This window comes from Stegodyphus dumicola, chromosome X2 (genome assembly GCF_044657685.1).
Source record: "Stegodyphus dumicola isolate Sdum_Otavi_A_Nest chromosome X2, ASM4465768v1".
In the NCBI taxonomy this organism is placed as follows: Eukaryota; Metazoa; Arthropoda; class Arachnida; order Araneae; family Eresidae; genus Stegodyphus; species Stegodyphus dumicola.
The window spans coordinates 90,136,026-90,160,426 of record NC_140781.1 but is presented as its reverse complement, the minus strand read 5'-3'; the positions used below and the strand labels follow the sequence as shown (position 1 = coordinate 90,160,426).

At 31.6% G+C, this 24,401-nt stretch overlaps 1 long non-coding RNA gene across 1 annotated transcript; it reads right to left on the bottom strand.

Annotated features, from left to right (window-relative positions):
• Window positions 1-5,953: 5,953 nt before the first annotated feature.
• LOC146992817 (uncharacterized) lies at window positions 5,954-19,455 on the bottom strand. The gene is made up of 4 exons (XR_015039104.1): window positions 19,077-19,455; window positions 14,820-14,937; window positions 10,369-10,486; window positions 5,954-6,075 (listed from the first exon to the last, which is right to left on the bottom strand). It is a non-coding gene; the product is annotated as an uncharacterized LOC146992817 (long non-coding RNA).
• Window positions 19,456-24,401: the final 4,946 nt, after the last annotated feature.

The following is a 24,401-nucleotide window of genomic DNA, read 5'->3' as shown; positions in this document are numbered from 1 at the left end:
TCTTCAAGTCACGTTTCGTAGCCTATCGTTTAGAACACAGCAGTTAATTACTGAGCGCAGACCTGTAAAGCGTGATTTCGCGTATAGCAGTACCTTAAAGCAATCCATTTCATTTGTCCACTGCTAGAATTTCATTCATATGTGGTTCAACATTCATCCATCAACACCGGAAAGAATTTATCTCCTACTTTAAACAGTTTCCATCGACTGAAAATGAAGTCCAAAAAATCTTACAAATCTCAAAAGCAAAGGATGCCCAAGAATTTTCACATATGGAAGATAGAGAAGTCAAACAATGAATCAGAAAATTACAAAAGAAGAATTGGGTGCTTATAAAACCCCTTGATAATAAAAGCGCTCATTACGAAGAAGAGCTTTTAACTGAAGAGAAGATGAAGGAATTGTTAAACAACAGAAAAGCAATGTCTGATCTTCTAGCGGAGATTGACCCAATTAAAGAAAAAACCGGACACTTTAAAAGAGCTACTGGGAAACATGTGCTCTTTACAGCAACACGGTTACAGTTGCATCAGTCATTCTTATAAGCAAGAGACATCAGCTTTTTCAAAAAAATAATTTTGTCATGTATTTGCCAAGACAATGGAAAGAAGTGCAAAAGAAACTTTCAGAGTGCTTTACAAAACAAAGTTGAAAGTTAATCTGCAGAATCTTACTTCTATAATAATAAAACATCTCTGATTTGATTTCAAGATGAATTTTTATTTATCGAATCAATTTTAAATAGATCTTTGCAAATTGGTTCATAAAACTTCACAATATGCCAAAATAGTTCAGATTAAAGAAAACATATAATAAAGTATGCCTAAAACAACTAAGAAAAAGCACATTTTCAGCATCCCTTAAGAGAAGACAATTCGGTTCCACTAACTTTCTTTACGAGTACTCATTAAATTTTTATTTACATTTATTTTTTGTTCAACATTTAACTTTCAATGATTTTAAGAGAAACAGCACCTGACAGAGAGACTCTAAATTTGGAAAAAACTGAAACCAAATTGGTTTATACACAGGCAGTGCAATTACACTGGCCTGTTGGGAACAGAAGACCCCGTTGGACAGGGAAAACATTAGGCCAGAGAGAGAGAGGAAAATGTTTAGCCTCCTCCTCGTAATGTGAAAGGAGGCCACATGGGAGAAAATTAAACTACAGCAGTAATTCTGAAACAAATACAAAGCAACAAAACTCTAATAATTCTCAGACTTCTGATAATTATAGTGTGATTAACAGTTCAACCTCACTTCGAATATTACAATACAATATAAAGAAAGAAACAATTCAGACACTTCAATATGGAATTCAAAACCAAAGAAATTAATGCATAAATGCTACCCTAAACATTAAAATATAATGTGAAGCTTTTATGTAAAATAAATAACTAGTAAAACGCCAATGCAAAGCAACATGTGAAAAGGGACGTACAAATTATAACATTAAAGCATTTCTAGTTAAAATAAAGTTGATATAAAACAAGAATTACCAGCCACAGATGTCTTTTTGCTCTGCATTATTTCTCCATTCTTTCCATCATCGTTCATTTTCTTTCACGGTATCATGTTCTGCAATCCAAGAGTGCAAGAAAATGATGACAAATTACACTAGAAGAGGCTAGGGGGGAAAAAGGAACCATTATATTTTACCTACTTTAATATTAAAGAAAAATTATACACAAACAGAAATATCTAATATTGTTTCTTAATATATAAAACTTCAAAAGTAGCCTTCTTTGTTTTAAACTCCAGCAATGTGCTACATTCTTACTAAAATCATAAATGCAGTCGATAGAAAAGCAAATGATTTTCCTAATACGACAGAAGTACAGTAAGCGAAAGGGGTTTTTAATGTATGGATACAACATGAATAACAAAAGAAAAAAAATTTACAGAGTTATTACGGATACACAGAATAAAAGGGATAATGATCTTCGAGAAGAGTAAATAATTTCAGTGCTGGTAGAAAGATGGCACCAAAAGACAATAAGCAGGCAATTTTAAATCACAAATAAAGAAAATAAACTTTACTGTTAGCTTTGAAGCAGGTGTTATATATTAAACTATCTTAATTCACACACAGAATTAGTCACATAACAGATCAAAATAGAGTAAGAATCAAACTCACAATATATTAACATTGAAAGAGCTACACATATATACTTTTATAGATTTTTTTAAGAAAAGGGCACAAAAACACCATTCTAAAAACAGATTTCGAAGACCATCTTGGAAACAAAAGTCATATACCATAAAAGAAATATTTCATTCAGAATTTTAACGTGAGAACCGTTTCTAATTTTAAGTTCTTTACTTAGGTACTCTCATCCACGAGAGAGGACAGCTTAGTCTGATGTACAAAAAACTATCCTGAAATATTACCAGGTCACTTTAATGAAATTATAGCAATATTTCACTCAGGGAAAGAACATATCGTTTAGCTGCCCGGGTTTGAGCTCAGCTTTAATGCAGCACGCCAAAACACATCAAATGCCATTGAATGATACAGCATTTTGAAATGTTGCAAAAAATTTAAATGCAATTTTGTGGAAGAGCTATTGCAATTACCTACATACTAAAATTTTGACCACAAATTCAAGAAAACTAAGATACTAATTTTTCTTTCGAAGGAATCAAAGTCATATACTAATGTAGGGATGCTCAACTTATTGTACTATAAAACCTAAACATAGGAATGACATTTTGTCAGCTATGTGAGATGTCCAATACCGAGAAATTCCGTAAATTGTAGAATAGAACCTGCGTCTGAAAATAGACGAAAGGTAAAACATAATTCAAATACTTTACTTTTAGCCTTGATTGAAGTAGGTATTTTATATTAAACTGTCTTAATTCACATACAGAAGTAGTAATATAATAGCTCAAAATATTGTAAGAACCAAACACGTATTATATATACATTAAAATATCTATATACATTTATTAGTGTTACGAGGGTTTATTCTGAAATATTATAAGGTCACTTTCAAAGAAACGATAGAAATTTTCACTCAGGGAAGGGACACTCTGTCAGGCTGCCCGGCTCTTACAAAAGTTTCATAGAAGAATTTTAAAAATCCAGAAACGAAACTTATGAAGAAATTATTGAACATACCTGGTTCTATGATTTAGCCATTCTTACAGACATAATAACTAAATCTTAAATTTGAGGGGGGGGGGGAGCTAAACTAAAGTCTTTGACTTAAAGTATATTACAAATTCATTTTAAGTCAAAATTAATTTTGTGAAAATATTTTACAAATATAAGGAATATACATTTTTACCATAATGTAATGTACGTTTTGCCACTTTGAAAATCTGGAGAACTGAAACACTCATTTGTAAAATCTCATCGAGCTTAAATTAGTTTCTAAATTAGATGTTTTGAGTGCATTTAAAATTAGGCCAACTACTTCATTCACTTCAAACCCATTGCATAATACTCTAGTATTTAAGACAAATGGTAAAAGATTGCAAATATGTGAAATAACAATTCTATTTATCTAGTAATCGAAATAACTTATTTTTATCCTAATTAAGATCAAGAATATCACAAAAAGCCAAGCCATTTGAATAGTCTTAGATAAAAAAAATCATGAACTATTAAACTTTTAAAAAGATAAATTCCTCTTTCCGATCTACTTAAAAATGTGAGAGAGGATTTTCAACAATGAACTTGTTAAAATCAATGTTTAGATACAGGATGACAAATCAACATCCCAACGACTGCAAGGATTTAGCCATAACATTGCATGTACCAAAGGGGAAAAAAACTCGCAGAAAAAATGCAGTGTTAAATTTCACATTAAAATATGATTTCCCTGTATTTAACTTTCATCTTGCTGAATTCTTTGTATATAATACAAAGATTATACCTTTTCTTTAACATATTATATCACACATTTTTATACTTTGTGTAATGCATTTATAACTGAAATATTAAAAGTTCACTAGATAATTGTAGCTAGCTAAAATTTTATAAACTCAAAATTGGCTCTCATTAAGTTAAATTTGCGCTTAACTGCACTAAGGGAAGGAATGCAATTTTATTTCTTTGTCTGTAATTGGTTTCATTTTCATATAAAAAGAGTTAAAAATAGGGTTATCTAATTTTGCTACCTAGGCAACAAAATTTAAACACACATTTTCATTAAAAATTGCAGAATAACAGATTTTGTTTCCCTGAAGACGTAACACCTTGCTATTCCAGCTATGATACAGACTGCATACTGTCAGAGAGAAATTCCTTTCTTACACAGGGAATCCATATACTTTAATGTGTTTTGACACAAGTACTGTTTATGACTAATCCATGGTCCAGGAGTAAAATACTTCATAGTAAATCCATCTAAATTTTTATTATTTCCGGTCATCTGTATAGACTGTTTATTTATCACGACTGAACTCCCAAACTGCATTCTACATACCTCATATGATTCTTCAAGTCACGTTTCGTAGCCTATCGTTTAGAACACAGCAGTTAATTACTGAGCGCAGACCTGTAAAGCGTGATTTCGCGTATAGCAGTACCTTAAAGCAATCCATTTCATTTGTCCACTGCTAGAATTTCATTCATATGTGGTTCAACATTCATCCATCAACACCGGAAAGAATTTATCTCCTACTTTAAACAGTTTCCATCGACTGAAAATGAAGTCCAAAAAATCTTACAAATCTCAAAAGCAAAGGATGCCCAAGAATTTTCACATATGGAAGATAGAGAAGTCAAACAATGAATCAGAAAATTACAAAAGAAGAATTGGGTGCTTATAAAACCCCTTGATAATAAAAGCGCTCATTACGAAGAAGAGCTTTTAACTGAAGAGAAGATCAAGGAATTGTTAAACAACAGAAAAGCAATGTCTGATCTTCTAGCGGAGATTGATCCAATTAAAGAAAAAACCGGACACTTTAAAAGAGCTACTGGGAAACATGTGCTCTTTACAGCAACACGGTTACAGTTGCATCAGTCATTCTTATAAGCAAGAGACATCAGCTTTTTCAAAAAAATAATTTTGTCATGTATTTGCCAAAGCAATGGAAAGAAGTGCAAAAGAAACTTTCAGAGTGCTTTACAAAACAAAGTTGAAAGTTAATCTGCAGAATCTTACTTCTATAATAATAAAACATCTCTGATTTGATTTCAAGATGAATTTTTATTTATCGAATCAATTTTAAATAGATCTTTGCAAATTGGTTCATAAAACTTCACAATATGCCAAAATAGTTCAGATTAAAGAAAACATATAATAAAGTATGCTTAAAACAACTAAAAAAAAGCACATTTTGAGCATCCCTTAAGAGAAGACAATTCGGTTCCACTAACTTTCTTTACGAGTACTCATTAAATTTTTATTTACATTTCTTTTTTGTCCAACATTTAACTTTCAATGGTTTTAAGATAAACAGCACCTGACAGAGAGACTCTAAATTTGGAAAAATCTGAAACCAAATTGGTTTATACACAGGCAGTGCAATTACACTGGCCTGTTGGGAACAGAAGACCCCGTTGGACAGGGAAAATATTAGGCCAGAGAGAGAGAGAGGAAAATGTTTAGCCTCCTCCTCGTAATGCAAAAGGAGGCCACTTGGGAGAACATTAAACTACAGCAGTAATTCTGAAACCACTACAAAGCAACAAAACTCTAATAATTCTCAGACTTCTGATAATTACAGTGTGATTAACAGTTCAACCTCACTTCGAATATTACAATACAATATAAAGAAAGAAACAATTCAGACACTTCAATATGGAATTCAAAACCAAAGAAATTAATGCATAAATGCTACCCTAAACATTAAAATATAATGTGAAGCTTTTATGTAAAATAAATAACTAGTAAAACGCCAATGCAAAGCAACATGTGAAAAGGGACGTACAAATTATAACATTAAAGCATTTCTAGTTAAAATAAAGTTGATATAAAACAAGAATTACCAGCCACAGATGTCTTTTTGCTCTGCATTATTTCTCCATTCTTTCCATCATCGTTCATTTTTTTTCACGGTATCATGTTCTGCAATCCAAGAGTGCAAGAAAATGATGACAAATTACACTAGAAGAGGCTAGGGGGGAAAAAGGAACCATTATATTTTACCTACTTTAATATTAAAGAAAAATTATACACAAACAGAAATATCTAATATTGTTTCTTAATATATAAAACTTCAAAAGTAGCCTTCTTCGTTTTAAACTCCAGCAATGTGCTACATTCTTACTAAAATCATAAATGCAGTCGATAGAAAAGCAAATGATTTTCCTAATACGACAGAAGTACAGTAAGCGAAAGGGGTTTTTAATGTATGGATACAACATGAATAACAAAAGAAAAAAAATTTACAGAGTTATTACGGATACACAGAATAAAAGGGATAATGATCTTCGAGAAGAGTAAATAATTTCAGTGCTGGTAGAAAGATGGCACCAAAAGACAATAAGCAGGCAATTTTAAATCACAAATAAAGAAAATAAACTTTACTGTTAACTATCTTAATTCACACACAGAATTAGTCACATAACAGATCAAAATAGAGTAAGAATCAAACTCACAATATATTAACATTGAAAGAGCTACACATATATACTTTTATAGATTTTTTTAAGAAAAGGGCACAAAAACACCATTCTAAAAACAGATTTCGAAGACCATCTTGGAAACAAAAGTCATATACCATAAAAGAAATATTTCATTCAGAATTTTAACGTGAGAACCGTTTCTAATTTTAAGTTCTTTACTTAGGTACTCTCATCCACGAGAGAGGACAGCTTAGTCTGATGTACAAAAAACTATCCTGAAATATTACCAGGTCACTTTAATGAAATTATAGCAATATTTCACTCAGGGAAAGAACATATCGTTTAGCTGCCCGGGTTTGAGCTCAGCTTTAATGCAGCACGCCAAAACACATCAAATGCCATTGAATGATACAGCATTTTGAAATGTTGCAAAAAATTTAAATGCAATTTCGTGGAAGAGCTATTGCAATTACCTACATACTAAAATTTTGACCACAAATTCAAGAAAACTAAGATACTAATTTTTCTTTCGAAGGAATCAAAGTCATATACTAATGTAGGGATGCTCAACTTATTGTACTATAAAACCTAAACATAGGAATGACATTTTGTCAGCTATGTGAGATGTCCAATACCGAGAAATTCCGTAAATTGTAGAATAGAACCTGCGTCTGAAAATAGACGAAAGGTAAAACATAATTCAAATACTTTACTTTTAGCCTTGATTGAAGTAGGTATTTTATATTAAACTGTCTTAATTCACATACAGAAGTAGTAATATAATAGCTCAAAATATTGTAAGAACCAAACACGTATTATATATACATTAAAATATCTATATACATTTATTAGTGTTACGAGGGTTTATTCTGAAATATTATAAGGTCACTTTCAAAGAAACGATAGAAATTTTCACTCAGGGAAGGGACACTCTGTCAGGCTGCCCGGCTCTTACAAAAGTTTCATAGAAGAATTTTAAAAATCCAGAAACGAAACTTATGAAGAAATTATTGAACATACCTGGTTCTATGATTTAGCCATTCTTACAGACATAATAACTAAATCTTAAATTTGAGGGGGGGGGAGCTAAACTAAAGTCTTTGACTTAAAGTATATTACAAATTCATTTTAAGTCAAAATTAATTTTGTGAAAATATTTTACAAATATAAGGAATATACATTTTTACCATAATGTAATGTACGTTTTGCCACTTTGAAAATCTGGAGAACTGAAACACTCATTTGTAAAATCTCATCGAGCTTAAATTAGTTTCTAAATTAGATGTTTTGAGTGCATTTAAAATTAGGCCAACTACTTCATTCACTTCAAACCCATTGCATAATACTCTAGTATTTAAGACAAATGGTAAAAGATTGCAAATATGTGAAATAACAATTCTATTTATCTAGTAATCGAAATAACTTATTTTTATCCTAATTAAGATCAAGAATATCACAAAAAGCCAAGCCATTTGAATAGTCTTAGATAAAAAAAATCATGAACTATTAAACTTTTAAAAAGATAAATTCCTCTTTCCGATCTACTTAAAAATGTGAGAGAGGATTTTCAACAATGAACTTGTTAAAATCAATGTTTAGATACAGGATGACAAATCAACATCCCAACGACTGCAAGGATTTAGCCATAACATTGCATGTACCAAAGGGGAAAAAAACTCGCAGAAAAAATGCAGTGTTAAATTTCACATTAAAATATGATTTCCCTGTATTTAACTTTCATCTTGCTGAATTCTTTGTATATAATACAAAGATTATACCTTTTCTTTAACATATTATATCACACATTTTTATACTTTGTGTAATGCATTTATAACTGAAATATTAAAAGTTCACTAGATAATTGTAGCTAGCTAAAATTTTATAAACTCAAAATTGGCTCTCATTAAGTTAAATTTGCGCTTAACTGCACTAAGGGAAGGAATGCAATTTTATTTCTTTGTCTGTAATTGGTTTCATTTTCATATAAAAAGAGTTAAAAATAGGGTTATCTAATTTTGCTACCTAGGCAACAAAATTTAAACACACATTTTCATTAAAAATTGCAGAATAACAGATTTTGTTTCCCTGAAGACGTAACACCTTGCTATTCCAGCTATGATACAGACTGCATACTGTCAGAGAGAAATTCCTTTCTTACACAGGGAATCCATATACTTTAATGTGTTTTGACACAAGTACTGTTTATGACTAATCCATGGTCCAGGAGTAAAATACTTCATAGTAAATCCATCTAAATTTTTATTATTTCCGGTCATCTGTATAGACTGTTTATTTATCACGACTGAACTCCCAAACTGCATTCTACATACCTCATATGATTCTTCAAGTCACGTTTCGTAGCCTATCGTTTAGAACACAGCAGTTAATTACTGAGCGCAGACCTGTAAAGCGTGATTTCGCGTATAGCAGTACCTTAAAGCAATCCATTTCATTTGTCCACTGCTAGAATTTCATTCATATGTGGTTCAACATTCATCCATCAACACCGGAAAGAATTTATCTCCTACTTTAAACAGTTTCCATCGACTGAAAATGAAGTCCAAAAAATCTTACAAATCTCAAAAGCAAAGGATGCCCAAGAATTTTCACATATGGAAGATAGAGAAGTCAAACAATGAATCAGAAAATTACAAAAGAAGAATTGGGTGCTTATAAAACCCCTTGATAATAAAAGCGCTCATTACGAAGAAGAGCTTTTAACTGAAGAGAAGATGAAGGAATTGTTAAACAACAGAAAAGCAATGTCTGATCTTCTAGCGGAGATTGATCCAATTAAAGAAAAAACCGGACACTTTAAAAGAGCTACTGGGAAACATGTGCTCTTTACAGCAACACGGTTACAGTTGCATCAGTCATTCTTATAAGCAAGAGACATCAGCTTTTTCAAAAAAATAATTTTGTCATGTATTTGCCAAAGCAATGGAAAGAAGTGCAAAAGAAACTTTCAGAGTGCTTTACAAAACAAAGTTGAAAGTTAATCTGCAGAATCTTACTTCTATAATAATAAAACATCTCTGATTTGATTTCAAGATGAATTTTTATTTATCGAATCAATTTTAAATAGATCTTTGCAAATTGGTTCATAAAACTTCACAATATGCCAAAATAGTTCAGATTAAAGAAAACATATAATAAAGTATGCTTAAAACAACTAAAAAAAAAGCACATTTTCAGCATCCCTTAAGAGAAGACAATTCGGTTCCACTAACTTTCTTTACGAGTACTCATTAAATTTTTATTTACATTTCTTTTTTGTCCAACATTTAACTTTCAATGGTTTTAAGATAAACAGCACCTGACAGAGAGACTCTAAATTTGGAAAAATCTGAAACCAAATTGGTTTATACACAGGCAGTGCAATTACACTGGCCTGTTGGGAACAGAAGACCCCGTTGGACAGGGAAAATATTAGGCCAGAGAGAGAGAGAGGAAAATGTTTAGCCTCCTCCTCGTAATGCAAAAGGAGGCCACTTGGGAGAACATTAAACTACAGCAGTAATTCTGAAACCACTACAAAGCAACAAAACTCTAATAATTCTCAGACTTCTGATAATTACAGTGTGATTAACAGTTCAACCTCACTTCGAATATTACAATACAATATAAAGAAAGAAACAATTCAGACACTTCAATATGGAATTCAAAACCAAAGAAATTAATGCATAAATGCTACCCTAAACATTAAAATATAATGTGAAGCTTTTATGTAAAATAAATAACTAGTAAAACGCCAATGCAAAGCAACATGTGAAAAGGGACGTACAAATTATAACATTAAAGCATTTCTAGTTAAAATAAAGTTGATATAAAACAAGAATTACCAGCCACAGATGTCTTTTTGCTCTGCATTATTTCTCCACTGTTTAATCATCGTTCTTTTTCTTTCACAGTAATCATGTTCTGCAATCCAAGAGTGCACAAAAATGATGACAAATTACACTAGAAGAGGCCACGGGGGAAAAAAGGAACCATTATATTTTAACTACTTTGATATTAAAGAATAATTAAACGAAATATATAATATTGTTTCTTAATATATAAAACTTCAAAAGTAGCCTTCTTTGTTTTGAACTCCAGCAATGTGCAACATTCTTACTAAAATCATGAATGGAGTTGATAGAAAAGCAAATGATTTTCCTAATACGACAGAAGTACAGTAAGCGAAAGGGGTTTTTAATGTATGGATATAACATGAATAACGAAAGAAAAAAAATTTACAGAGTTATTACGGATACACAGAATAAAAGGGATAATGATCTTCGAGAAGAGTAAATAATTTCAGTGCTGGTAGAAAGATGGCACCAAAAGACAATAAGCAGGCAATTTTAAATCACAAATAAAGAAAATAAACTTTACTGTTAGCTTTGAAGCAGGTGTTATATATTAAACTATCTTAATTCACACACAGAATTAGTCACATAACAGATCAAAATAGAGTAAGAATCAAACTCACAATATATTAACATTGAAAGAGCTACACATATATACTTTTAGAGATTTTTTTTAAAAAAGGGCACAAAAACACCATTCTAAAAACAGATTTCGAAGACCATCTTGGAAACAAAAGTCATATACCATAAAAGAAATATTTCATTCAGAATTTTAACGTGAGAACCGTTTCTAATTTTAAGTTCTTTACTTACGTACTCTCATCCACGAGAGAGGACAGCTTAGTCCGATGTACAAAAAATTATCCTGAAATATTACCAGGTCACTTTAATGAAATTATAGCAATATTTCACTCAGGGAAAGAACATATTGTTTAGCTGCCCGGGTTTGAGCTCAGCTTTAACACAGCACGCCAAAACACATCAAATGCCATTGAATGATAGAGCATTTTGAAATGTTGCAAAAAATTTAAATGCAATTTCGTGGAAGAGCTATTGCAATTACCTACATACTAAAATTTTGACCACAAATTCAAGAAAACTAAGATACTAATTTTTCTTTCGAAGGAATCAAAGTCATATACTAATGTAGGGATGCTCAACTTATTGTACTATAAATCCTAAACATAGGAATGACATTTTGTCAGCTATGTGAGATGTCCAATACCGAGAAATTCCGTAAATTGTAGAATAGAACCTGCGTCTGAAAATAGACGAAAGGTAAAACATAATTCAAATACTTTACTTTTAGCCTTGAAGTAGGTATTTTATATTAAACTGTCTTAATTCACATACAGAAGTAGTAATATAATAGCTCAAAATATTGTAAGAACCAAACACGCATTATATAAACATTAAAAATCTATATACATTTATTAGTGTTACGAGGGTTTATTCTGAAATATTATAAGGTCACTTTCAAAGAAACGATAGAAATTTTCACTCAGGGAAGGGACACTCTGTCTGGCTGCCCGGGTTCCATCCCAGCTTCTGTTACAAAAGTTTCATAGAAGAATTTTAAAAATCCAGAACTGAAACTTATGAAGAAATTATTGAACATACCTGGTTCTATGATTTAGCCATTCTTACAGACATAATAACTAAATCATAAACTTGAGGGGGGGAGAACTAAACTAAAGTCTTTGAATTAAAGTATATTACAAATTCATTTTAAGTCAAAATTAACTTTGTGAAAATATTTTACAAATATAAGGAACATACATTTTTACCATAATGTAATGTACGTTTTGCCACTTTGAAAATCTGGAGAACTGAAACACTCATTTGTAAAATCTCATCGAGCTTAAATTAGTTTCTAAATTAGATGTTTTGAGTGCATTTAAAATTAGGCCAACTACTTCATTCACTTCAAACCCATTGCATAATACTCTAGTATTTAAGACAAATGGTAAAAGATTGCAAATATGTGAAATAACAATTCTATTTATCTAGTAATCGAAATAACTTATTTTTATCCTAATTAAGATCAAGAATATCACAAAAAGCCAAGCCATTTGAATAGTCTTAGATAAAAAAAATCATGAACTATTAAACTTTTAAAAAGATAAATTCCTCTTTCCGATCTACTTAAAAATGTGAGAGAGGATTTTCAACAATGAACTTGTTAAAATCAATGTTTAGATACAGGATGACAAATCAACATCCCAACGACTGCAAGGATTTAGCCATAACATTGCATGTACCAAAGGGGAAAAAAACTCGCAGAAAAAATGCAGTGTTAAATTTCACATTAAAATATGATTTCCCTGTATTTAACTTTCATCTTGCTGAATTCTTTGTATATAATACAAAGATTATACCTTTTCTTTAACATATTATATCACACATTTTTATACTTTGTGTAATGCATTTATAACTGAAATATTAAAAGTTCACTAGATAATTGTAGCTAGCTAAAATTTTATAAACTCAAAATTGGCTCTCATTAAGTTAAATTTGCGCTTAACTGCACTAAGGGAAGGAATGCAATTTTATTTCTTTGTCTGTAATTGGTTTCATTTTCATATAAAAAGAGTTAAAAATAGGGTTATCTAATTTTGCTACCTAGGCAACAAAATTTAAACACACATTTTCATTAAAAATTGCAGAATAACAGATTTTGTTTCCCTGAAGACGTAACACCTTGCTATTCCAGCTATGATACAGACTGCATACTGTCAGAGAGAAATTCCTTTCTTACACAGGGAATCCATATACTTTAATGTGTTTTGACACAAGTACTGTTTATGACTAATCCATGGTCCAGGAGTAAAATACTTCATAGTAAATCCATCTAAATTTTTATTATTTCCGGTCATCTGTATAGACTGTTTATTTATCACGACTGAACTCCCAAACTGCATTCTACATACCTCATATGATTCTTCAAGTCACGTTTCGTAGCCTATCGTTTAGAACACAGCAGTTAATTACTGAGCGCAGACCTGTAAAGCGTGATTTCGCGTATAGCAGTACCTTAAAGCAATCCATTTCATTTGTCCACTGCTAGAATTTCATTCATATGTGGTTCAACATTCATCCATCAACACCGGAAAGAATTTATCTCCTACTTTAAACAGTTTCCATCGACTGAAAATGAAGTCCAAAAAATCTTACAAATCTCAAAAGCAAAGGATGCCCAAGAATTTTCACATATGGAAGATAGAGAAGTCAAACAATGAATCAGAAAATTACAAAAGAAGAATTGGGTGCTTATAAAACCCCTTGATAATAAAAGCGCTCATTACGAAGAAGAGCTTTTAACTGAAGAGAAGATGAAGGAATTGTTAAACAACAGAAAAGCAATGCCTGATCTTCTAGCGGAGATTGATGCAATTAAAGAAAAAACCGGACACTTTAAAAGAGCTACTGGGAAACATGTGCTCTTTACAGCAACACGGTTACAGTTGCATCAGTCATTCTTATAAGCAAGAGACATCAGCTTTTTCAAAAAAATAATTTTGTCATGTATTTGCCAAAGCAATGGAAAGAAGTGCAAAAGAAACTTTCAGAGTGCTTTACAAAACAAAGTTGAAAGTTAATCTGCAGAATCTTACTTCTATAATAATAAAACATCTCTGATTTGATTTCAAGATGAATTTTTATTTATCGAATCAATTTTAAATAGATCTTTGCAAATTGGTTCATAAAACTTCACAATATGCCAAAATAGTTCAGATTAAAGAAAACATATAATAAAGTATGCTTAAAACAACTAAAAAAAAGCACATTTTGAGCATCCCTTAAGAGAAGACAATTCGGTTCCACTAACTTTCTTTACGAGTACTCATTAAATTTTTATTTACATTTCTTTTTTGTCCAACATTTAACTTTCAATGGTTTTAAGATAAACAGCACCTGACAGAGAGACTCTAAATTTGGAAAAATCTGAAACCAAATTGGTTTATACACAGGCAGTGCAATTACACTGGCCTGTTGGGAACAGAAGACCCCGTTGGACAGGGAAAATATTAGGCCAGAGAGAGAGAGAGGAAAATGTTTAGCCTCCTCCTCGTAATGCAAAAGGAGGCCACTTGGGAGAACATTAAACTACAGCAGTAATTCTGAAACCACTACAAAGCAACAAAACTCTAATAATTCTCAGACTTCTGATAATTACAGTGTGATTAACAGTTCAACCTCACTTCGAATATTACAATACAATATAAAGAAAGAAACAATTCAGACACTTCAATATGGAATTCAAAACCAAAGAAATTAATGCATAAATGCTACCCTAAGCATTAAAATATAATGTGAAGCTTTTATGTAAAATAAATAACTAGTAAAACGCCAATGCAAAGCAAACATGTGAAAAGGGACGTACAAATTATAACATTAAAGCATTTCTAGTTAAAATAAAGTTGATATAAAACAAGAATTACCAGCCACAGATGTCTTTTTGCTCTGCATTATTTCTCCATTCTTTCCATCATCGTTCATTTTCTTTCACGGTATCATGTTCTGCAATCCAAGAGTGCAAGAAAATGATGACAAATTACACTAGAAGAGGCCACGGGGGAAAAAAGGAACCATTATATTTTAACTACTTTGATATTAAAGAATAATTAAACGAAATATATAATATTGTTTCTTAATATATAAAACTTCAAAAGTAGCCTTCTTTGTTTTGAACTCCAGCAATGTGCAACATTCTTACTAAAATCATGAATGGAGTTGATAGAAAAGCAAATGATTTTCCTAATACGACAGAAGTACAGTAAGCGAAAGGGGTTTTTAATGTATGGATATAACATGAATAACGAAAGAAAAAAAATTTACAGAGTTATTACGGATACACAGAATAAAAGGGATAATGATCTTCGAGAAGAGTAAATAATTTCAGTGCTGGTAGAAAGATGGCACCAAAAGACAATAAGCAGGCAATTTTAAATCACAAATAAAGAAAATAAACTTTACTGTTAGCTTTGAAGCAGGTGTTATATATTAAACTATCTTAATTCACACACAGAATTAGTCACATAACAGATCAAAATAGAGTAAGAATCAAACTCACAATATATTAACATTGAAAGAGCTACACATATATACTTTTAGAGATTTTTTTTAAAAAAGGGCACAAAAACACCATTCTAAAAACAGATTTCGAAGACCATCTTGGAAACAAAAGTCATATACCATAAAAGAAATATTTCATTCAGAATTTTAACGTGAGAACCGTTTCTAATTTTAAGCTCCTTACTTACGTACTCTCATCCACGAGAGAGGACAGCTTAGTCCGATGTACAAAAAATTATCCTGAAATATTACCAGGTCACTTTAATGAAATTATAGCAATATTTCACTCAGGGAAAGAACATATTGTTTAGCTGCCCGGGTTTGAGCTCAGCTTTAACACAGCACGCCAAAACACATCAAATGCCATTGAATGATAGAGCATTTTGAAATGTTGCAAAAAATTTAAATGCAATTTCGTGGAAGAGCTATTGCAATTACCTACATACTAAAATTTTGACCACAAATTCAAGAAAACTAAGATACTAATTTTTCTTTCGAAGGAATCAAAGTCATATACTAATGTAGGGATGCTCAACTTATTGTACTATAAATCCTAAACATAGGAATGACATTTTGTCAGCTATGTGAGATGTCCAATACCGAGAAATTCCGTAAATCGTAGAATAGAACCTGCGTCTGAAAATAGACGAAAGGTAAAACATAATTCAAATACTTTACTTTTAGCCTTGAAGTAGGTATTTTATATTAAACTGTCTTAATTCACATACAGAAGTAGTAATATAATAGCTCAAAATATTGTAAGAACCAAACACGCATTATATAAACATTAAAAATCTATATACATTTATTAGTGTTACGAGGGTTTATTCTGAAATATTATAAGGTCACTTTCAAAGAAACGATAGAAATTTTCACTCAGGGAAGGGACACTCTGTCAGGCTGCCCGGCTGTTACAAAAGTTTCATAGAAGAATTTTAAAAATCCAGAAACGAAACTTATGAAGAAATTATTGAACATACCTGGTTCTATGATTTAGCCATTCTTACAGGCATAATAACTAAATCTTAAACTTGAGGGGGGGGACAACTAATCTAAAGTCTTTGAATTAAAGGGTATTATAAATTCATTTTAAATCAAAATTAATTTTGTGAAAATATTTTACAAATATAAGGAATATACATTTTTACCATAAGGTAATGTACGTTTTGCCACTTTGAAAATCTGGAGAACTGAAACACTCATTTGTAAAATCTCATCGAGCTTAAATTAGTTTCTAAATTAGATGTTTTGAGTGCATTTAAAATTAGGCCAACAACTTCATTCACTTCAATCATGACTGCAGTAGATAGAAAAGCAAATGATTTTCCTAATACGACAGAAGTACAGAAAGAGTAAGGGGTTTTTAATGTAGGGGTACAACATGAATAATGAAAGAAACAAATGCAGACATTTATTACGGATACACAGAATAAAAGGGATAATGATCTTCGAGAAGAGTAAATAATTTCAGTGCTGGTAGAAAGACGGCACAAAAAGACAATAAGCAAGCAATTTTAAATCACAAATAAACAAAATAAACTTTACTGTTAGCTTTGAAGCAGGTGTTATATATTAAACTATCTTAATTCACACACAGAATTAGTGACATAACAGATCAAAATAGAGTAAGAATCAAAATTGCAATGTATTAACATTAATAGAGCTATACATATATACTTTTAAAGATTTTTTTTTTAAAAAAGGGCACAAAAACACCACTCTAAAAACAGATTTTGAAGAACATCTTGGAAACAAAAGTCATATACCATAAAAGAAATATTTCATTCAGAATTTTAACGTAAGAACCGTTTCTAATTTTAAGTTCTTTACTTAGGTACTCTCATCAATGAGAGAGGACAGCTTAGTCTGATGTACAAAAAATTATCCTGAAATATTACCAGGTCACTTGAATGAAATTATAGCAATATTTCACTCAGGGAAAGAACATATTGTTTAGCTGCCCGGGTTTGAGCTCAGCTTTAATACAGCAAGCCAAAACACATCAAATGCCATTGAATGATACAACATTTTAAAACGTTGCAAAAATTCTAAATGCAGTTTCATGCAAGAGTTATTACAATTAACGAAATCTGTAAATGTTGACCAAAAATTGAAGATAACTAAGTTACACTTTTTTCTTTCAAATGAATCAAAGTTACATGCCAATGTAGGAATGCTCAACCTATTGTACTATAGAACCTAAAAATTAGAATGAAATTTCGTCTGCTATCTAAGATGTCCAATATTGAGAAATTCCACAAATGGTAGAATAGAAGCTGTGTCTGAATACTGACAACAGGTAAAACATGAATTACAAAAAGTGTTTCTTTAAGCTTACAGTAGTTTGAAGCTCAAGTTTATATTTATAACAATAAGCCAGCCAACTATCATTATTATCACATCACGCAAGAAAAATGCTGACTTCGCAGACAATTTTAATGAACAGTGCATCTTACCCAGAAGCTATCACGCATAAAAATCGAAAACTCTCGCACCATACCATTTCATAATAGTCTGTTCAATGTACCGACATATGAACTTTATGCTGACTATGGAACTGTAATGCTACATTCTGAAGTTTTAGTAATGTATCAATGATGCTTAAATCTTCTGTTACAGACGCTTCATAAAATTTTTAGAATCTCGAAATGAGAAATTATTGGCCATACCTAGTTGTATGGTTTAGCAATTATTACATACCATGGAGTATAAAGCATTATACTCTGTGTTACATACATAATAACCAAAACAAATAAATAATCTTAAACTTCAGTAGGGCGGGTAATCTATTACTGAATTTTTTTAAAAAGTGGTAAATGCAATTTAAATAAAAATTAATTTTGTAGAAAATATGACATAATTTCGACAAATAAGAGGAATGTTAAGTTTTAACTATGAAGGAATGCAATTTTTTCCATTTCAGAAATTTGGAGAACTATATTAAGAAATATAAGAAAACTGAAACATTCTTAAAATCTTGTCGAGCTTAAAAATAATTCGGCAATTACATCTTTGAGTGTCTTGAAATTTAGGCAACTGCTTCATTTATTTTAAATTCATTTGATAATACTAATATTTTCAAAATATGGCAACTAATTGCAAAGGGGTGTGAAAAGTTCTTTCTGATCTAGAAATAGAAGTAATTAATTTTCAGTCTGATATACAATTAGAAACAAACGTATCACAAATTGCGTTTCTGCTACTTGTAGATCAGAAAAAATATCCACTGTTAAAGGAAACTTTTGAATAGATAAAACTTCTCTATATAAATTCAACATTCTGAAACTGGTTTTTCAACAATGAACTTGTTAAAATCAAAGTTCAGATACAGCTGGATAACAAAGAAGATAAGCCTTTTCATTTTTTTTAATGATTCAAAATTATACATTAATGTAAGGATACCCAACCCATAGTTCTGGAGACACAGGCACCTCTGGTCGGTCCCTAAATGGTATCTACGTATGCAATAAATTTATATCTTTCACTTGCTGAAATTAACAAATGCAAAGTAACTATTGGCAAAATGGAATCATAGAGGAAAGGGTTAACAGATATTTACAATATTTTCCACAGTTACCATCAGTAAACTAATCGACCAACTAAAGCAAAGAACATCTACCTACATTTCTGTTTCCTTGGTTGGTTCTACGGCTGGTAGTTTGCCATGTCCTATGAGGCAGCTGGCTGTAAATAAAAAAAATAACCGCTTTTGCGCTACTTAGAATAAATATAAAAAAAAACGAAAATGCGGGCTTTAGCCCAAAAAATAGTTATTAAACGAAATAATCGATTGCTTGCTAGTTGCGGTTGTTCTTCTTTGTGAAGCTTGGCCAAAATCCAAAGGAGCATTGTCCCTGAAGGACTATGTGATAAAACAACAGTACCTAGAGCCATCGAATTTTGAATGACGTAATCCTTCTACGAATACGGCATGTGGAAGACCAAATTTGAAATTTGAAATTTGTTTTATTATCGATTTCATATTTGTAAAACGTTAACGAATTTTTGAGTAACAAACTCAACGATTTAAAAGCGAGCAATGGCAACACTCTTCAGAGGAAAAAAAAAAATCCCTTAATTCTGCAACGCTATTGGCTGCTTAGAAATTCCAAAATTCATAAAATTTTGCTTGGATTACCATATTGAGCTTTTTATCAATTACTTGGCAAATAAAAAAATCCAAACCAAATTAATCGTGTTGCTCATTATCAGTCTAATAGTTGAGTCTAAGATTATTTTGAACTAAAATGATATAAACGTAACTTACAAAGCATAAAAGAGGTAATAAAATAAAGTAAACGAAAATTAAGGTTTAAGCAAGCAAATAACGAAAAATTGCATTCAAGTGTAATTAATTTTCAAAAATCTTGTTGTTTTTTCACATTTACATAAAATAAAGTTTTCGTTTTTTTTTTTTTTTTTTTTTTTTTTTTTTTAAGAAGTACATCTAGTAAAATATTCAAGTAGAATCTCATTTATCCAAATTATTGGGACAAAACCAATTCAGATAAAACATTTTTCCAAATCAACTATTATTAATATTATTTTCATAAAAATAGATATGCAAATAAATTATTGAACATGCTATTTTTGAATTTACTGACATTTCGAGTACATTTTTCGCAAATTAAATTTCAAATTTTTAAGCAACATTATCTTTGATAGCACTGTAGGAAATTTTAATTATTCTAATTTCAATTATTTTTAAATTTATGAAAAAAAGATGCCACATATATGATGAACAAAATGAAGTTAAGACTGCTCAATTAAAATGCATTAATACTTAGAAAAGAGTGCATTTTATAAAGGTGTGCTTAACAAAAGTCGTTAAAATTTTCAATGACCAAGTTCTGAAATCCTCTTCTTAATATATTGTTAACAGATACCTGAGAAGTATGCACAGTTGATTTCCAGATTAACAAATTTAAAAAAAAAAAAAAAAAAAAAAAAAACTCCAAATAATAAACAACTGGTTTCACTTATGAATTTTAACAATTAAAGGGGGTTGTTAGAACAATGTTCACTTCATTATCTCACCACCAGATGGCTGCACTATGCAGGAAGCAGTTTATTCACAGTTTCAAGGATGGCTTGCCTACTAGTGTGGAAATGTAGAAAATAATAATAAATTATAAAGGATTGATTAATTATAAAGTAAAAAATATTGTTTGATTGTAAATATTACAAATTAATGTGTAAAGTGTTTTTTGTAATTTTTCAGTTTGTTTAATGGTTTCAAGTTCCTAATTTTTTACTCTGTGTTTTCAACTGCAACTTTGAACTGAAGTAAGAGAGTGTCTCTGAGTGTGGAGTTTGAGGGCGTTGCGATAACTGACACAGGTGGTCGCACTTTTGTAGCGCTTCGGAAAAAACGTAAATTTTTGCAATAAATTCATATCACCTGGAGTAAATATACTTTCATTCCACCGCGTCTGGCATGAGGGGCTTATTTATAAACTTATAAATCTCCCTATGGATAGAAAGCTGATTCAGCTAATTATGTCTTTCATCACTAATAGGAAATTCACTGTGGCTATTGGAAAGGACATCTCCAGTTTACGCACCATGAATGCAGGCGTCCCACAGGGGTCCATTTTAGGGCCCGTCCTGTATTTATTTTATGTTCATGACTTCCCTAGGGCTCACATTGGCAGAAATTTCTTTCTTGGGTACTATGCCGACGATACGGCATTAGCCGTAAAGTCCGCAAACGCACACCATGCAACAAGAAATTACAGGAGCTTCTACCAGTGGTAGAAAAGTGGTGTACGACTTGGAGAATTGCTATTAATGCCAGCAAGTCGCAATTATTATTGATAAGGAGGAAAAATACACAGTTGACTATTAATAGCAAGCTCTTCTGATTCTCTGAAGAGATTCCTAGAGTTAGTAAGGCGAAATATTTAGGAGTAATGCTAAATGAAAGATTAAAATGGGGAGATCATATAACAGAGGTCATAAGAAAACTTTTCACTGTTGTAAATAGTCTCATCCCTATATTGGGTAATTATTTTAGCTTAGACCTCAGGAAAAAGAGGCTAGTATATATCACGCCAATTAGGCCATTGATGACTTATGCGTCGCCGGCCTGGTGCACGGCTACCAAAGAGGATATAAAAGGACTTCAAATCATGCAAAACAAAGTCTTAAGGCTTATCACCCATGCTCACTTTTTTGTGAGCAATGCTACACTGCACTGTGACTTAAAACTAGACACTCTAGAACAGCACCTGAATAAGATCAACAGGAAATTCTTCACGAAAGCTCTGAACTGTGACCATATGAGTAATTTTGATATCTTTACCTACGAAATATTGAATGAGGACGCCAAACTGCGCCCACTTGCGGCCCAACTTATCAGGGACCTGAACTTTTCCACCTAGTGCCCACCTGTAAATTATGTACCCAATGTGTTTATTAGCATTCTTAATTTTTTATCTTACTCATTTATTGTACTGTGTATTTCTTAAATTCACTAGTTTTATTCACATTCTACACTCATTTTATGACTCCCAGTTAGTCACGCCTTTACCGGGCCGGGTACTTGCTAGTGAGCTCTTGCGTTGCTGGTCTTCCTATTCTTTATCCGTCTTTGCTCCTCCTTACTGCGGACATTATGTGAAGATAGTTCTATGTTATCGTGCCCATCTGGCATAAATTTGATTGAGCCAGATAAACTACTGATCTCAGTGGTATTCTGGCTATAAGTTATCAGTCAGTTAAATATACTTTTTTCCTTTTCAGGATTGTCTTTTGTGCGGCAGGAAAGGTTTTAACCCCGATGATTGTTGGCTAATATACCTTACAACAGTGATTTCATAGCTGATATCGAAACTAAGGGCCAGTAAGTTGCTATTCTTTCAAACCAAATTAATTGCTCTATTAAATTAGTGGTTGTTATACCACCCTGACCAGTATTTGTAGAATTTTTTTTTTCCGTTTTTCGGCTTTTTTAGATTATTTTATCCTTTTATTTGTGTGGATTTTTAAATATGCCACACCCAAACAACGGGACCTGCTTATCAGTAACGCATCATTCATCAGCTCCCCTTCCAGGCCCCTCTAAATGCCTCACACTAGAAGAGAGGATTTTCTTGTGCAATTCTGGGATTTTTTTAAGTGAAAATAGGTCGACGTGTACATGGATAAAGTGTATGTGCAAATCTTAGAAACGCGGCAAGCAGTGGGCGATTCTGCACTTTCTCCCAATTTCGCATCTAATCTTCGTCATGATTAAGCACTTTTGTTCCATAAAAGTTCTAGCATAAGCGTAATTCGGCTAGCATATTGTTGGAAAAAAATGTTGAGTAATAAAAAAAACATGCCTTTACTTCGTGAAATTAAAATGGCGTCTAAAACAAAACTAGCAGGTTGCTGTAGCAGGGTTGGTCGCCAAATTTTAACCATAAAATCGCCAAGTTACCATAATCCAATGATTAACCAAAAATTGTTCTCTAAATGTCCTAAAGGCACTTGTTTCCAGAAAGCTATTTAAAAACAGACAATCTCGGAAACAAGGGCCATTGGGACTTAATAACAGGTCCAATTTTAAAATCAAATCAATATATTTGCTCTTATGTGAATAATTTTTAAACATAGAATATCACTACTTATAAATCACCTCCATATGAACGATCAAAATCCGAATGAATATTGACAGCTTCACAATCAGAAGACTGGAGACCATTCAATTATCAATTGCTTTCCTGTACAATAGTACAAAACCTACTGGTTTTGTACTATTTGATACAGGTTTCTGTAGTTTAACTTTTTTGTTTGGTGGTTTTTCATTTTTTACAAGTTTTGATACAGACAGAAACACACTTCCTTGTAATAGAATTAAAAAATAATCGGAGTGCACTGTAATCAATTTTATTTGTTACACAAAATGCAACAGAACATCCAGAATCAAATTCATCTATGATTAATAATGTGATTAAATGAAAATCATAAGGGTTCGTACCTGTTCAATAAGTGCTGTTCCGGTTTGACTAGAAACTTTCACTATGCCGATGTTCCGGTTTGATTAGAAACAAACTTTTCTCCGCCTCAGAATGGCAACAGTGAGAACTTGACTTTCGATTTGTTATGACGCAGCTAGAACGCTGCTCATGAGATGTAACATTAGATTCGATTCTATATTCTAGATTAGATTAATTTTAGTATTTTAATAAATCCTTTAAGCTAGATTGAGTATTTGATCATAGAATTGTAGCTGAACCACCGCTTGCAGAAATTTAGACGTGGCATTTAGATACGTCATTAGATTCATAGTTAGATGCGTAGGCAGCGACATTCGTGATTCGAATAGTGTACATTAGTGCGTACATAAACATTTTTTGATGCTATATGCCGGGAAGTCGGCTAAAATTCGAAAATATGGATTCGTAAGTATGGATTAGCACGGTGTGAAGTGTGCGAAGCCTGCAAAAAACAGGTAGGATAAGTTTTCTATTTTAAAGTAATTATGGAAGATCCTGTGGCTAAGCTTAAATCGAAACGCAAAGTATTAAGGACAGCAGTGTCCAAGGTACTAAAGAAAATTGAGACAGAATTAAGCAAAGATGACGTTAGTATAAATGTAATAGAAGAAACTTTAGACATATTAAACGAAAAGGCGAACATTCTCAGTGATTTAAACACTCAAATAGAACAGGAGTTGAAGGTCCCAGAGGATGAATTTGAACTTGAAGTTTCATCCGCTCTAGAATATGAAGAAAAAATCCAACTGTGGCAATTTAGAGGAAGAAAACAATTGAGAAAATTACACAAACTCGAAAATTCGGATCCTAATGAAACCGCTATAGATTCCAAACTTGAAAATAATAAAATTATTCGCCTTCCAAAATTGACTATCGCTAAATTTTTTGGTGATTCTAGTAATTGGCAGGAATTTTGGAGTCAATTCGAGGCAGCTATCCATAACAATGACTCATTATCGAAAGTAA